The following is a 14,787-nucleotide window of genomic DNA, read 5'->3' on the forward strand; positions in this document are numbered from 1 at the left end:
CCCGGGGTACGGGGCCACAATGGTGAATTAAAGTTTTACATAGAAATATATAGGAAAAATCTTTGAAAATCTTCTTCTCAAGAATCACTGGGCCAGAAAAGCTGAAACTGATGTGGATGCACCCTGGGGTAGTAAATCATGACCTCAGGTGGTAGGGCAAGGCCACAATATGTATTACAAGGGGGAAATCTGGTAAAGAACAATATGACAAAAGATTCTCAGGTGAGCGATGTGGCCCATTGGCCTCTTGTTTATGTGAGAAGAAATTATCAGATATCATATGAGATATGTTTTTTGTATATGGGTAACTGTAATATTTGATAACGGTTTTGTTGAATGGAAAATGCATGATTGATGAATTTAAAACATGTAAAACATATACATGTATATCTTTCAGAGCAATTAAACCAGATATTAAAAATATATTCTGATAGTGATTTTTAATAAACTTAATCAAAAATACTTTGGAAAAAACAACAGAATTTCACTGGTATAACGCGAATATTCTCAATTCTGGCAAAGGATACTTGTTTGTAATTTAACAGGTTAGTGTCAATAAGATACCCGATATGTTAATAAGGCCAAGACATGGGAAATCTAATTACCAGTGGACATAGAGCAGAAATTGAAAGGCATTAAATGAGTTTGGACGTCATTAAGACTAGAAATGAAAAGTAAACAGAGTTTCTGAGGCTTGTACTGGGTACTCATTGTAAGCAATAGTAGTTCACGATTAACTACACTGGATCTCTTCTTAATGAGCCTTTCTTTGATAAAATCGGCAAATAGAAAGTGCGTGTAAATAGGCACAGAGGACGACTTGGAAATTATAAATTCATTTTCTGATGTGTATGCGAACATCCAAATTTAAAGAACTACTCGAAAACACTTGATAAGAAACAGGGTATACGCAAGAGCACAGGAAGTGTCCCGAAAAGCCAATAAAAGGGTACGATTGCTCAACAACTTGGGTAAATATCTTTGCAAGTGACGCTACGCAAGTGAAGAGCAAATGAATTTGAGCCTTGGGGATAAAAAAAGAAATTGGAGGGGGAGCTAAACAAACAAATGCAATGACTCACATTGGTGGAAAAAGAATATATTATTCTGTCTTCCCATAATTTTTTTTTTATTAAGATAAAAAATTAGGTATTTATTAAGCTTATCTAAGCAAAGGTGACCACGTTACACCAGGAACACATTTTGTTAGAGATTTCGTTATTATAAGAAACGGAGCTTTCCAAACGCAAAACGAAGGGGGAAAACAATGTACTTGTGGATAGGTCTGAGTATTTACCGAGTAAATAAAACTGTGAATCTGTTTCGAAAGTCAAGTCACTGATATTTGTCTTAGTAAATCTACGAAAGACGTTACACTATTACATACATATTCGAGATTTAACCCCATGAAGAGTTCATATGCACTTTGTACATACAATTATTAATACCATCAACACATGCCAGTATTTGAAAAATAATTGATTTTTCTTTAAACAAATACTTATATCTTATTAATATCCATTGAACTGTTTTGTGTACTTTGAATATTCAGAATGCTGTCGTTCTTTAGTCTAGATAGTTCTTGCTTAGAGAAGTCATTCAAATTCATGTCAGAAGTTTTATAAAGTTTACAGAAAATCATTGAAATTTAACATTCGAGTCTTTTTTCCCCTAGCGTCGCTATTTTAACTCAGCTTGGATGTGTCTAGTACACTTCATTTAATTATTTACCTAATCCTAAGGTGTCATGTGAAATAGAGAAGAGATCGTGTATACGTCGAAGAATAAAAATTTACACAAAGAGCCAAAACAAATGGTTTAATCAGACTTTTAAACCGTACTGATTAAACAATTACATAACACTCTACTTTAAATGTCTTTCAGCAGAAATTTTGACAAAAGATTATAAGGATATATACCGAAGTATCGGAGTAATATTAACGTATATATCCTTAAACACTTGTGGGTACAGACAACCTTAAACCCTTTGACATCTGACAAAACACAGGGACGGGGCCCTCAACAAAATGAAGAAAAACACAAAAAATGGAGACCTGTATGTGTCATAAATTTCAAGTACTTGTTCAAGTGTATTTACGTAAAAGAAAATAAACAAACAAATATGTACTTTATATATTTTTTTAATCACAGTAAACTTTCGAAGTTGGGTAGGAACGGGGGAGAACTTTGTCTTAATTAATAGAGAAAAGGAAGGGGGTTGTGTTTATATTTACAAATCTAATCTTGTTATTTTTCAAAAAAGTATAAACTTTCAAAGCAGAATAAAACCCAATATTGGTAAAATGTACATCTTCCCTTTACACTAAAATTCAAACCTCTTCCTTTGTTCAGCTAGTTATTGGCTCTGTTTTACTTCTTCATTAAAATGTTAAGTCTGTATCTTTAAGATTTACAGGTAAAGAACTGTGGCTGATGGATACCTAGGCATCCCGTTGGGCTGCTTTACATCAGCATGACATTCTTTTGCTGACGGGACAAAGGCTTAGCTGTTTCTAGTTACGTTATCACCGCATACCACGACCAAATTACTCTGTCAACATTAACACATATTACACATTTCTAGAAAAACAAGTGAAAACCTAACACACAGATAATTTTAGATGTATAAAATCGTTAATGAAAGACTTGTTCGGTGAAGGATAAGGGCCATTGATGGGTAGGTAGATGCCGATGTGTTTGGATCATGGAGTAGCCGTAATAATGAGTACTAAATACAGACAGTATCGGGTTAAAATTTTTATCACGTTCTTGATGGTTAAATAATGACAGTCTTGACGTGCTGTAACGCCTGAGGTTGAATCTCAAACCCGACAGTGGTATATACACGTATACCTATAGGTCTATAGTTTATACTACGGCAAAAGGCATCAAATGGATGGCTGACTTTTGTGTGCTTAAAGTCTTTTTTTCACCGTTTCTTGGTGCTTGTATAAAAACAATGTGTGTCGTGCCTGTAGGACAGTGACAAAGGGAAAAAGAACTGACCACAAAGCAAATTTGATGTCTTTTAGTCGCAGACGTTTGCTTAGGTGATGCATGAAAAAACAAATGTTGGTGACACAATCAAAAACCATTTGGTACTTGCCCAGTCTATTAACTGAAAACCAATATTGATATCTTAATCTGTCAGTCAATTTACGTTTACGTAACTGTGTACTTTTTTTGCCATGTAAAAAAATGTCCCAGGCAAACACATCATAAATCCGAAACACAATCTTTTGAAGTCATTATATAGACTCTGAAGTAAGTGTCCTTGTACTCGAAAACGTTTCCATAAGGTGAGGTATAAAAGTGTAAAATAACAGTCAACATACAAAACACTGAACTCAAATTAATAAATAAGAAACATTTATGTAACAGCATGTCGTTAGTTCTGACCGTCAGAGGTAAATAGCAGGGTGTATATGGATAACACGATCCCGGTTGACGTCGTTAATGCGACATTCAGAGAGATAATTTCGCCAGGTAAATCTAGTGATGAAAACGAAGATGCTAATCCGCTTTAGCAGTGGGCTGCCGAAGAAAAAGGGAATTCCTCGGCTTGGTCTACCCTTTAGCACTTTAGAAGGGATTACAGATCTATTTATTTAAAATCGGCTAAAAATTCAATTGCAACCGTATTTTTAAATCTCTTCCATTTAAATAAAAAATGCCAGTCTATTGATGAGACAGATACAGTATGACACTGGAGGCTTTTATTTGGCATTGTTATCCCTCCAAAACCACGCATGTCTATCATCTAAATACTCAAAAGAATGTCTAGAAACCCAACATTTCGACCCAATAAATTGGACAATAACACACGGGATACACATCCTAAGCAGTTTATATCGCAAATCCATCACCTACGCGTATTGCCTATTACTCATATTTTAACGCGCCGATTGCGTAACACTGTTCCGTACCCGTTATCTAAGTGCAGCTTTGTCGAAAGCCCTGGTATTTCTTATGAATGAACCACAATCAATTCATAAAATGTAATTACTTTTTCCTGCTTTGCATTGACCCAGATAATGGAATTATAATGACATTGGTCAGGATCAAAAATTGGTGTAGCTCTTACGACGTAATAGGTCACCCGATAAAGAAGCGCGATAACACTAGGCAGGAAATGCCTTGTCACATTAAATTGAAACTGTAACCCTTCATGATTTTCAATATCAAGTTGTTGTTGATCAAATCATGTCCTCATAAAATTAAAAAAAAGTTGGGTGCGGTAAAACACATATTGTCCAGTGTTTCTTTTTGTGCCGGCCGTTTTGATACTAACAGACACGTTCTATAGCTGAGATTCTACTCAAAAAAAGAAGGTTCTTGACAACTGTTTCTATTAACTGACAAGATATGACCTTCGAAATGAGAAGACAGAATATTTATGGTTCTCTCTGTACCAGAGTGAAATGACTAAACCATTTTTCTTTTGATCTTATATTTTATCCATTTGATTGTGTCTATTTAGAAAATGCTCGTCTTTATTTGAATAGACTAATAAACATGGAAGTGAGAAAAGTATTAACACCAATAGATATTCCTTCCCCTCTCTCTCCTTTTAACATTGAGTAGAACCCGTGGCTGAGGAAGATCACGACCATGTTCCAATATCGGACTGAGGTAGAAAAAAAAAGTTCAGGAAAATGCACCCGCCCCCGTGTTGCTTGATTAAAGGGACCGCTATTCTAAAGAGCATTATAAAAATTTTATCTTTAAAACGAGGCAGTCAAGGACTGGGTTAAATATTAGAGAAACGAGAGTAGGTGACATTGGAGGGTTTAATATTTCCGGTTGAGCTGGGGTAGGGTGATATGTGTAATTTTGAATAAATTTGAATATAAAATGGATGGTATTCTTGAATTTGCCTATCCACCTCCTTAGGAGAGAGAGAGAGAGAAGACCAAAATGGTGTCAACTTTGTCCGGAATTCTGAAATTTCCACTTAATATCTTTCACAAATTATGCATGAAATTCCAATGTTCTTCAAAACGCATGTTTTATTTTGTGAAAGAAAAAATGATATATTATATATGCTAAAATCGCCAGGCGTGAAACATTTGCAAAAATAAATAAATGGGTAAACTAGCTTAATTGTTCGTCTTCAAAGGCATTTCTGGAAGTATACCCATATATTAAATATTAAACATCATGAAAGATATAAAAAATGACAGAAAAATATTTCATATTTCAAAGGAAAATATGTCAGGAAAGTCATTTGTATATAAGTATCAATCTCATTTTCAGCTTAAATTTTCTATTCAACTTTTCGTTTATCCCAATATTTTGGACGCACTTTGTAGTAAATGAAATGGAAATACTAGAATATCAAATTAAAGAAAAAAATATATATGAAAAATGGTGAGCGCAAAGAATTTCGCTCACTTTAATTTTACTCAACAAGAAATGAGTTTTTTATTAAAGCACACCCAAAGACAGTTGTAATAAAAAAGAAATCTGCTCCAGCGTCGCGTTTAACTTTAGCAATAAAACATTACATTCGTCAATTCCTACTGATTTTATCCGACGTATATTGCCTATATATATCAACCTAATTTTACAGAAATAAAAATCGAATATATCAGCACAAAAGGTCGACCTTTTGATTTGTGATTTTATTACAGTAAGCAAATCGCTTAAATCTCACAATATCGCCAGTGTAATAAACTAGTCCATTGCATGCGTTTCTATTAGCTTCTTCGAGGTCCCATTTGACAAATATTGGATCCCAACCAGATTTTGAAAGAAAACTTATCCCCCAGGTGAATTAAGTATCTCTGAACGATTTTATCTGTGAATTAGAGACATGTCTTTGTAGAAATCAATAACTTAGAGGTTTTACTGTTACCTTCAGAGCGCGATCACCCAATTTTTTTTTTTACAAGGACCGATCTTCGACATCTTAAATGTGAAAAAAATTTAAATCCCCCCTTTTGGACGATTTTTATTTAATGATATACAGTAAGTGATCCTTGAATATTGCAACGACGAAGGGCAAGACCTTGACTCGTATCAGTAACCACATTTTTGCCAAAGAAAAGAAGAGAAATCTTTTTAAAGGAACGAATGTAATAAAATGCACCATTATTTATCCCCGAGGGTTAAAATCAATTAATCAAAAACTGGATTTTTTTTATGGAAATGGACAGAATATTTAAATTACTTCACGTTTCTCACAGTAAAAAAATAGCAAGCATTAAAGCAGTCAGAAGTTTTAGACTTCAGGCATAATTTTGTCTAGAAACAAATGACTGTTGAAATGTAATTTGAAAACGTCTCCATTTCCACACTTTCAAGAATCAGTTTATAATAAATATCCCTTTTATAAATGACCGAAAAAATTTGACGATACGTTATGCTAGGGCCAGATTTCTAGTTGATGTGAATTTTGAGCATAATCCGATGATTACAGTTTATGTATAACAAGATATGATTATATTCTTTACTACCAGACCATTCAAAGTGTCACGAGGTATATAACTAATGTCACTGCATTATTAGCTTCGCCTTAGGTTGGAAGCTTTTTTTTCTAAACTCTCTTAATTTTTATCACAGGTACTCGACATCTCGGCCTAAAAAGACCGGAAACAGAATCTTAATACGCAGTCATACAGATACCGAACATTGTCAATCTTACTTTAAATTTCAAAATTTGATCAAACAAACACGACCCACTTGATATGGATATCGTGGACAGTACTGCCATCTGATATTGCCATATTGCCATTAGTGGGCTCTGCTACCCCTATCTTAGAGCCCATTGTATCACAGCATTACATCCCTTTGTGGGGCAATGTTTATTCAAGATTTCTCAAAATGGAAGAGGGTAACATTTTATAGGTCCGAGATTCATTAAAATTTTAATAAGTCAGTTAACATAACAAGGACCAGCGATAGGCTATCTCCCTGAGCCGTTCTCTTTGTGTGGGTAAACCTTGTTGCCATTATATAGGAACCAGTCCTAAGGGCCAAACTGTAAGAAAAAAAGGATAACTAGAAGTTCAATGGTCTTAAATAATTCAATATCAACAAATGTTACTGATTTACAACAGTAATACAATTCATGTCTTAATAAAATTAAGGTTCTTAAGCCTTTGGACATTAAGTGTAAAATTCCAAAGCCTAGCGAGTGAAAAGGGTTGAAAAACTTCATAATTCAAAAAAACAAGATAGAAGCTCACTTCAGTATAGATATCATTGTCATTAAGAATCTCCTATTAAATAAACAAGTCTTCTTAAAGTCAGATACTGAATTAATAGGGATAAACTACTTTTAAAGTGTCTTTATATATGTGTAAGTCACCTTGAATAAAAATAACCTCCTGTCTACTACCCTCCCCCAAATAAAACTGACTTGGGTTGGTTATCAGCATTCATCTCACATGTAGTTAAGAAATCACATACATGTACATGTAAAAGTTCTTAGAATTAATGGTACATTAACATATAGACGAAGAGAGAACAAAGCATATGGTTTGTCATATTGTATTTTATTGCACAATTCTTGAAATTGTTGTCTATTTTCTTAATCAAAGTTTAAGTACTGTAACACACCTTTTTCTTTTTTAATATCATTTTTCATATTCTAAAGGTATTCCAGTTATGAGAATTAATTCCCAGCACATCTTGGTAAACCTTAAGCACACATTTTCAACATGGTTTGTAGAAAGGAAAATACCCAGAGGGAACGACCTGATGTGAATTGTGATGAGAACGCTACTTTATAAGAGACAGACCCTTACAACGTTCATGCATGAGAAACGCATTAATTTAATACAAAAAAAGACTGCTTTGAGAGACAAGTTTTACCTGGGAAATTCCTATAAATCCAAAACTCTCATTTTTTCGGGTCCCTCTAAAAGAATTAATTGCATCTTGTTTAAAAAAAATTGAAAATGTCACTTGCTATTAAATCAAAATGAAAAGGTATTTGTAAATAAAATTGAGTAATACTATAAAGAATGATAAAATAAATTGCTCTATTTCTGAACAATAGAAATCTCTTTATAAAGGTTTGTCATTATGCAGTGGGGAGCAATGAGTCATATAAGACTTCTTTAATTAAAATGTTTACAAGGACATAATCATACCTAGACGAGGAGAACTCGGGGCGGGTAATGGTTATATGTACACCACAAAACATTTAATATCAGGTGTCACAAAATTAATAAATATTCATATTTCACAATCAAAAATCCATCAAATTGAGAATAGCAAATGTCTGCAAACAAGAGTTTTTTGTGAAATTAAACAAAAAGTTTAGGTGAAAAACCACAGACATCTTTTTGATGCATTTATTGTTTTCGATGTGTTAAATAATTCATATTTTTTAGCATGTTGATATCAATCAAAACAAAAGGTTGTGATATAATTCACCTGAAAATTACTTCCTGTTTCCAAACAAAACAAGGAATTCATTTCATTTCAAAAGATACATAATTTATTCTGCAAAAGATAAAAATATGTTATCTAAATTTAAAATCACTTCAAAGGTTTCCATTTTAAGTTGCAAAATTGAAATGCATTGTAAAATGTTCACATTTGATGACTCAATTGAGTATTTTTACACCTTTAAGAGCGAGTCTACGAGAAAATCATGCAAAATGAAAAATTTGTTATACAAGTCACATTTAAAATAGACGATTTTAAATACATAATTTTTAAGAGAATGGACCTATATAACTATTCTGAAATTTTTTTTAACAAAGGTGTCCTCCTAATCGAGATATCCCCGAATCTATTTATAGCCCATTGGTGGGCTGGATTTGCAAGGAAAAACAGCACTTTTATAAGCCCTCCTAAAATATAAAATAAAACAACGATTTTGAAAATTTTTGTGTTCTATGTTGAATTGATAAGTATAACTTTTTGTTTTAAGTTGAATTTTGCTTCCCAAGTCTTATTCATGTGGGAAATTCAAAAGGTTTTATAAAAGAAAATCTACTTGACCTTTTATATGTCTATGAGAAACGCAGTGTTGTGTCTGATACAACGGATGAACTTTTGTTTATAATTATCTATCTGATTTAATGTGTTATTTTACACACTATTTTTCAAGGAATTTCTTGGATTTACAAGGAATATCAAGAAATAAACCTTTGAATCTCTTTATTTTTTTCCGGAATTATCGATCTTTTCGAACTCTTCAGTGCATGAAGAGTAAGAAAGTCATTATTTACATGGAGGGAAAATGGCAGCGATGTCGTCGGGTGTGTGTGATTTTGGTAAAGATTGCGAAGAAACAGCGATTTATCTTTTGAAAGACTGTGTCAAACCAACATTTCATCACCTCAGATATTTAAATTCTAACTGTAACGGTATAGATCTGCCTGAAAGTTATTTGATACTATCCAGAGCGGGTGTCAATGTGATAACGCTAGCAAACCTAAGCAAGAAAATTTGCCAAAGACACAGAGACACACTTGGCCTGTACTGGAGACGTAGCAAGAGATCATGTGTACACCCCTTTCACGGTTCATCTAAAACAAAACCAGACAGAGGCATCACACCAGTTTTGAGCCGGGAACTTTGGTTGCGCCAACAGTTGTCAGTTCCGATAGGTGAAGGTAATAAGAAATTTGTCCAAGCTGACAAAGTTATGAATTAATATCTTTGAATTATTATACGTAAGCTTATAGTTTTTCCTGAACAAGTATTGAATATATATGAGATCTAAACTTGCTACTTATGTAGTTAAAAGTTTATGGCAACAAAATAACTTGACCAGGTCCAGCACAATCTCTTGATTAAGCTATATAGCTTGATTTAGCTAAATAGCTTTATTAAGCTATTCAGAATAGCTTGATTAAGCTATTTTCTCAGACTTTTTTCTCAAATGTTTTATTTTTTCAACATGTGCAAAAAGTCGCACCATGGTGCAGTGGAAATATTAAACTTTGTACTTTTTTAAATACAATGCATGTTAAAATTACTCACCAAATTGCGTCTCCTTGAGAGACTTTGAACTCAAAGTTTTAAAAGTTTTGGGGCTATTGATGAGTGACAACACAGTTATTTCTTGAATGAAATTATAAAGGAGGCCTGTTATGGCCAACAGGATAATTGATTAGTAACAGTTCAGCACAATGAGAAGCAATCATACTTACCCACGCCTCACCGAACACACAGTTACTCAAACAATAGAAATTCATATTTGCTTAAAAGTATTCAACAGCAGCAATGTTAGAACTTTCTATGATTTAGGTAGTATTTTTGATAGTCCATAGTACATATATGAAGAGTCAAATATTTGCGACTTTTTGTTTATTTCTTTCAAAAAACGTTTTTGTGAAATATTGCATGTAAATAGCTTTATCAAGCTATTTTGAATAGCTTTATAAAGCTATATAGCTTTTTAAAGCTATATAGCTTAATTAAGAGATTGTGCCGGACCTGTTGACAACAGGTTTAGCTGCAGATCTGTAGGAGTGTGTCAGCTCTCCGAAAAAAATACAAAATGACATCCCTGAGAACTATAGTGCCGCCCATTGAAAAAACAAAAACAAAAATTTATTGCATACAAAAAGTTGCACTAACTTCTAGATTAATTCTTTAAAATTCTTACCCCAGTTGCAAAAAACTAGATTTCAAAAATAATCTTATTCCTATACCAACTACTTTTGTATTTTACATATGTACAAAGCATGTTAGACTAAATTATCTTGCAAATCAAAATGGCAGCATAAATAAGAATAATTTTTGTTGATCTAAATTTCAGGGTCAAAAGACCTATGAAAAACATTAATGTTTTGAAATGGGAAAAGTGAAAAAATATTAGGAACACATGGATACACACATTTTTGTGTTCAATAAATATACATTTTTTTCAATGGGTGGCAATGTAACTCTCCAGCCTGTCTACATATTTTTTTTTGAGAGCTACAGTTCTGCAGCTACAACAGGTTGGGAAAACTCGCCCAAATGGTTTATAGTAGTCCGTTTAAAACATGATATCCTAATGGCCGGGATATAAAATGTACAGTGCAAAAAATGAAATTTTGCAAAAAAAAAAATATTAAAGTACATGGTAATAAAAAATGTTCATTTTTTACAATGTAAATTTATATTCCAGTCAGGATGTTATATCCCAAACAGACTTTTATATCCCATTTGGGCACATGGTTCAAATTTGCAACAACAGAAACACAAAATAAGATGTTTTACTGAAGAACATAGATTAGTAGGCTTATATTATTCCACATATATTGTCACTTGTTTCATAGTTTAATTGACCCCTGACCCCAGGACAGAAAAGTAGGTGTGAGAGCCCTGTTACAAATGTTTATAATGCAAGCACCACTTAATTAAGGTACTCTAATAGTAAAGTAAAACAATATTCGGTCAATGCCAAAATAAGCATTTTGCATGTGTTCATAGAATTTATTCCTAAATTTAAAAACCGTTGAAACATCAAATATATTGCAGTGTTATAGCATGTGGCAATTTAGTTAGTACCGAAAATATGTGCTGAGATCAGTTGAATAAAGCTTTTTGGAGGTACATGTAATATGTAAAATTGTGTTGCAGGATGAAAAAAAAAAATAAATGGATACTACCTTGATATATTATACAATATTTTGGCTCAGATTGAAATGTAAATATAAATCAGGCCATTTTTAGTCATACAGTGGGAAGAGCTGGGGCATCCAAACAATTTTTTTTTAATTGCCTTACCATGTGTGTTTTTATTTGATTCATATTGATTTTTAAAATTTGAAATGTCACTGACGTCGGCCAAGTCTTAGTAAATTATGATTTTGAAGTACATGTAAGGTCAATACAGCCATGTTTGAGGTCAGATTAATACTTAGTCTAGATATTTTGCACCAAAAGCACATACTGAGCCAAGGCTTAAAAAAAATTTACACCTACGACTTTACCACTGATTACAGTGAGACTAAAATATATTTTACAACTGAGACCAAAATATTTTTTTTTGTTGTAAATTATTGTGTATATTTAAATTCTAAAAGATATAGGCAAGATGTTAGATACATTTACATTTTCTGATCATAATCAAGATCTTTTGTAATAGGACCCAAGTATGTTCATCAGTCATAAATGTAGTAGGTCTTAACAGTTAGCTAAAAACTAGCAAAAGTAAAGTTTTCATTAAAAAAAAAACAGAAAGGAGACAATATTAATGATTCTTTTTAAATGTCATTTTTTTAGCTGTATGCAGAACATGTGTATCTAAACACAAGGAAGATCTCAGTCTTGGTGAACAAGTTGTGGAAGAAATAAAAGGTAATTACTTTTATCCAATATAATTGTAAAAATTTCCTGTTCTTAACATAACATTAGTACGACGGCGTATTCGTGCCATTTTACCAATGTAGAATTTTTTTTATTAAATCGTTTGTACGATTTAGTAAATCGTTTGTACAATTTAGTAAATCGTTTGTACGATTAAGTAAATCCTTTGTTCGATTTGGTAAATCGTTTGTACGATTTAATAAATCGTTTGTACGATTTGGTAAATCGTTTGTACGATTTAGTAAATCGTTTGTACAATTTAATAAATCGTTTGTACAATTTAATAAATTGTTTGTACGATTTACTAAATTAAATTGTACAAACGATTTACTAAATCGTACAAACGATTTACTAAATCGAACAAACGATTTACTAAATCGTACAAACGATTTACTAAATCGTACAAACGATTTATTAAATCGTACAAACGATTTACTAAATCGTACAAACGATTTACTAAATGTTGTACGATTAGGTAAATCGTACAATCGATTTACTAAATCGTACAAACGATTTATTAAATTGTACAAACGATTTACTAAATCGTAAAAACGATTTACTAAATTGTACAAACGATTTGCTAAATCGTACAAACGATTTGCTTAATCGTTCAAACGATTTGCTAAATCGTACAAACGATTTACTAAATCGTACAAACGATTTATTAAATCGTACAAACGATTTACTAAATCGTACAAACGATTTGCTTAATCGTACAAACGATTTACTAAATCGTACAAACGATTTACTAAATCGTACAAACAATTTATTAAATCGTACAAACGATTTACTAAATCGTACAAACGATTTACTAAATTGTACAAAGGATGAAAAAAAATAAAATCTACATTGTTAAAATGGCACTAATACGCCGTCGTACATTAGGGATGAATCCACATTTTTTTGCTTATTTGAGCCGAAGACTCAAGTGAGCTCTTCTAATCAAAATTTGTCCGTTGTCTATTGCCTTTGTTGTCTATCGCCTTTGTTGTCGTTGTCATCACAAAATTTTCACATTTTTATCTTCTTCTCAAGATCCACGGGGCCTCTTTCATCCAAACTTGCCACTAAGTAATTTTAGGTTAAGGGAATTCAAGTTTGTTCAAATGAAGGACCACGCCCTCTTCCAAGGGGAGATAATTATGATTTAGTGAAAAATTAAGGGCGTCTTTTAGATATCTCCTCAAGAATCACGGGTCCAGGAAAGATGAAACTCATGTGGAATTATCCTTAGATAGTGTAGATTCACGTTTTTTTTCAAATCAGGACCCAAGGGTAGTGCAGGGCCACAACAGCTGATCTGAGTTTTACATGGAAATATTTAGGAAAAAATTTAAAAAAAATTTAAAAATTTTCTTCTCAAGAACCAGGAAAGTTGAAACTTATGTGGAAGCATCCTGGGGAAGTGTAGATTTTAAATTGTTCAAATCATGACCCCTAGGGGTAGGAGGAGGTCACAATAGGGAATAAATCCAAGAATTACACAGACATAGAAATATATAAGAAAAAATATTTAAAATCTTTCTCTCAGGAACCAGTGGGCCAGGAAAGCTGAGAAACTTAAGCAAAGCATACTGAGGTAGTGTAGATTCAAAATTATTAAAATCAAGACGGTTGGAGGGGGGGGGGGTAGATGTGCAATCTGGTAAATAACTGCATCACCAAAGCTACTCAGTTGAGTGATGTGGCCCATGAGCCTTTTTTTCTGTTGTTCTTCTTGTTCGTTTGAGTTGGGGTTGTGTGTACTGTAGATTGACCAGATTATGCATGCCAAACAAGACAAGTATCGATATTGGATTTGTCCCTTATGTATACAAGTCCATGTTTGCCCTGCTCCTGATATGTATTTTTTGAAGGGACTTTTGAGCTTGAATACTGTTTGTTATTTCCATATATTTTCTCTTTATTTAGACAGAGTTCAGCAGCTGACCACATCAACTAATGCCTCATTACCTCCACCTAACTTTAGAGACCTCACTGAAGTCAACGGTATGATGTTTATAAATGGTTTCATTTTCAGACTGCGCAAAATCATTCATCAGAAAAAAATCTTATATATTTAAGTCACTTTAGTTTTTCTAGGTGACATTTTCTATTAAAATTTGTCTGTCATGTGTAGATTCTAAATTTTACAATTCATGAACCATGAGGGTAGGAGGGTTGCACAATATAAATTTTCAAAGAAGGGGGGGGGGGTATTTGGTAAAAAACTGTGACATGGCTAAAGTTACTGGCTAAAGGGTGAGTGATGTGGCCCATAGGCCTCTTGTTTTGTGATTACTAATAATTTTATGTAAACTCTAAGTACATCATAAGAAGAATTTTCTACAATTTCAGATGTTGACAACAATGCTTACCCCGCTGTAGAAACTGATGTAGTATCACACGTCTCTCAGACAAATGAGCCTGACCAAGGTGAGCAAGTACAAATAACTGTGCAGTAATTTTTTGCTCTCATTTATTTCACAATGAACATCGAATAAAATTTCTACAATTACTGATACTGTTTAAAGTTCCCTTATT

The 14,787-nt window shown here is 32.9% G+C and overlaps 1 long non-coding RNA gene across 1 annotated transcript; it reads left to right on the forward strand.

The window, feature by feature from the left end:
* The first annotated feature begins 9,463 nt into the window (after positions 1 to 9,463).
* LOC134264021 (uncharacterized) lies at positions 9,464 to 14,242 on the forward strand. The gene is made up of 3 exons (XR_009991435.1): positions 9,464 to 9,575; positions 12,181 to 12,255; positions 14,176 to 14,242. It is a non-coding gene; the product is annotated as an uncharacterized LOC134264021 (long non-coding RNA).
* Positions 14,243 to 14,787: the final 545 nt, after the last annotated feature.

The sequence above is a fragment of the Saccostrea cucullata genome, unplaced genomic scaffold, assembly GCF_032062105.1.
Source record: "Saccostrea cucullata isolate Sc308-1 unplaced genomic scaffold, CSIRO_AGI_Scuc_v1 ctg339, whole genome shotgun sequence".
NCBI lineage: Eukaryota > Metazoa > Mollusca > Bivalvia > Ostreida > Ostreidae > Saccostrea > Saccostrea cuccullata.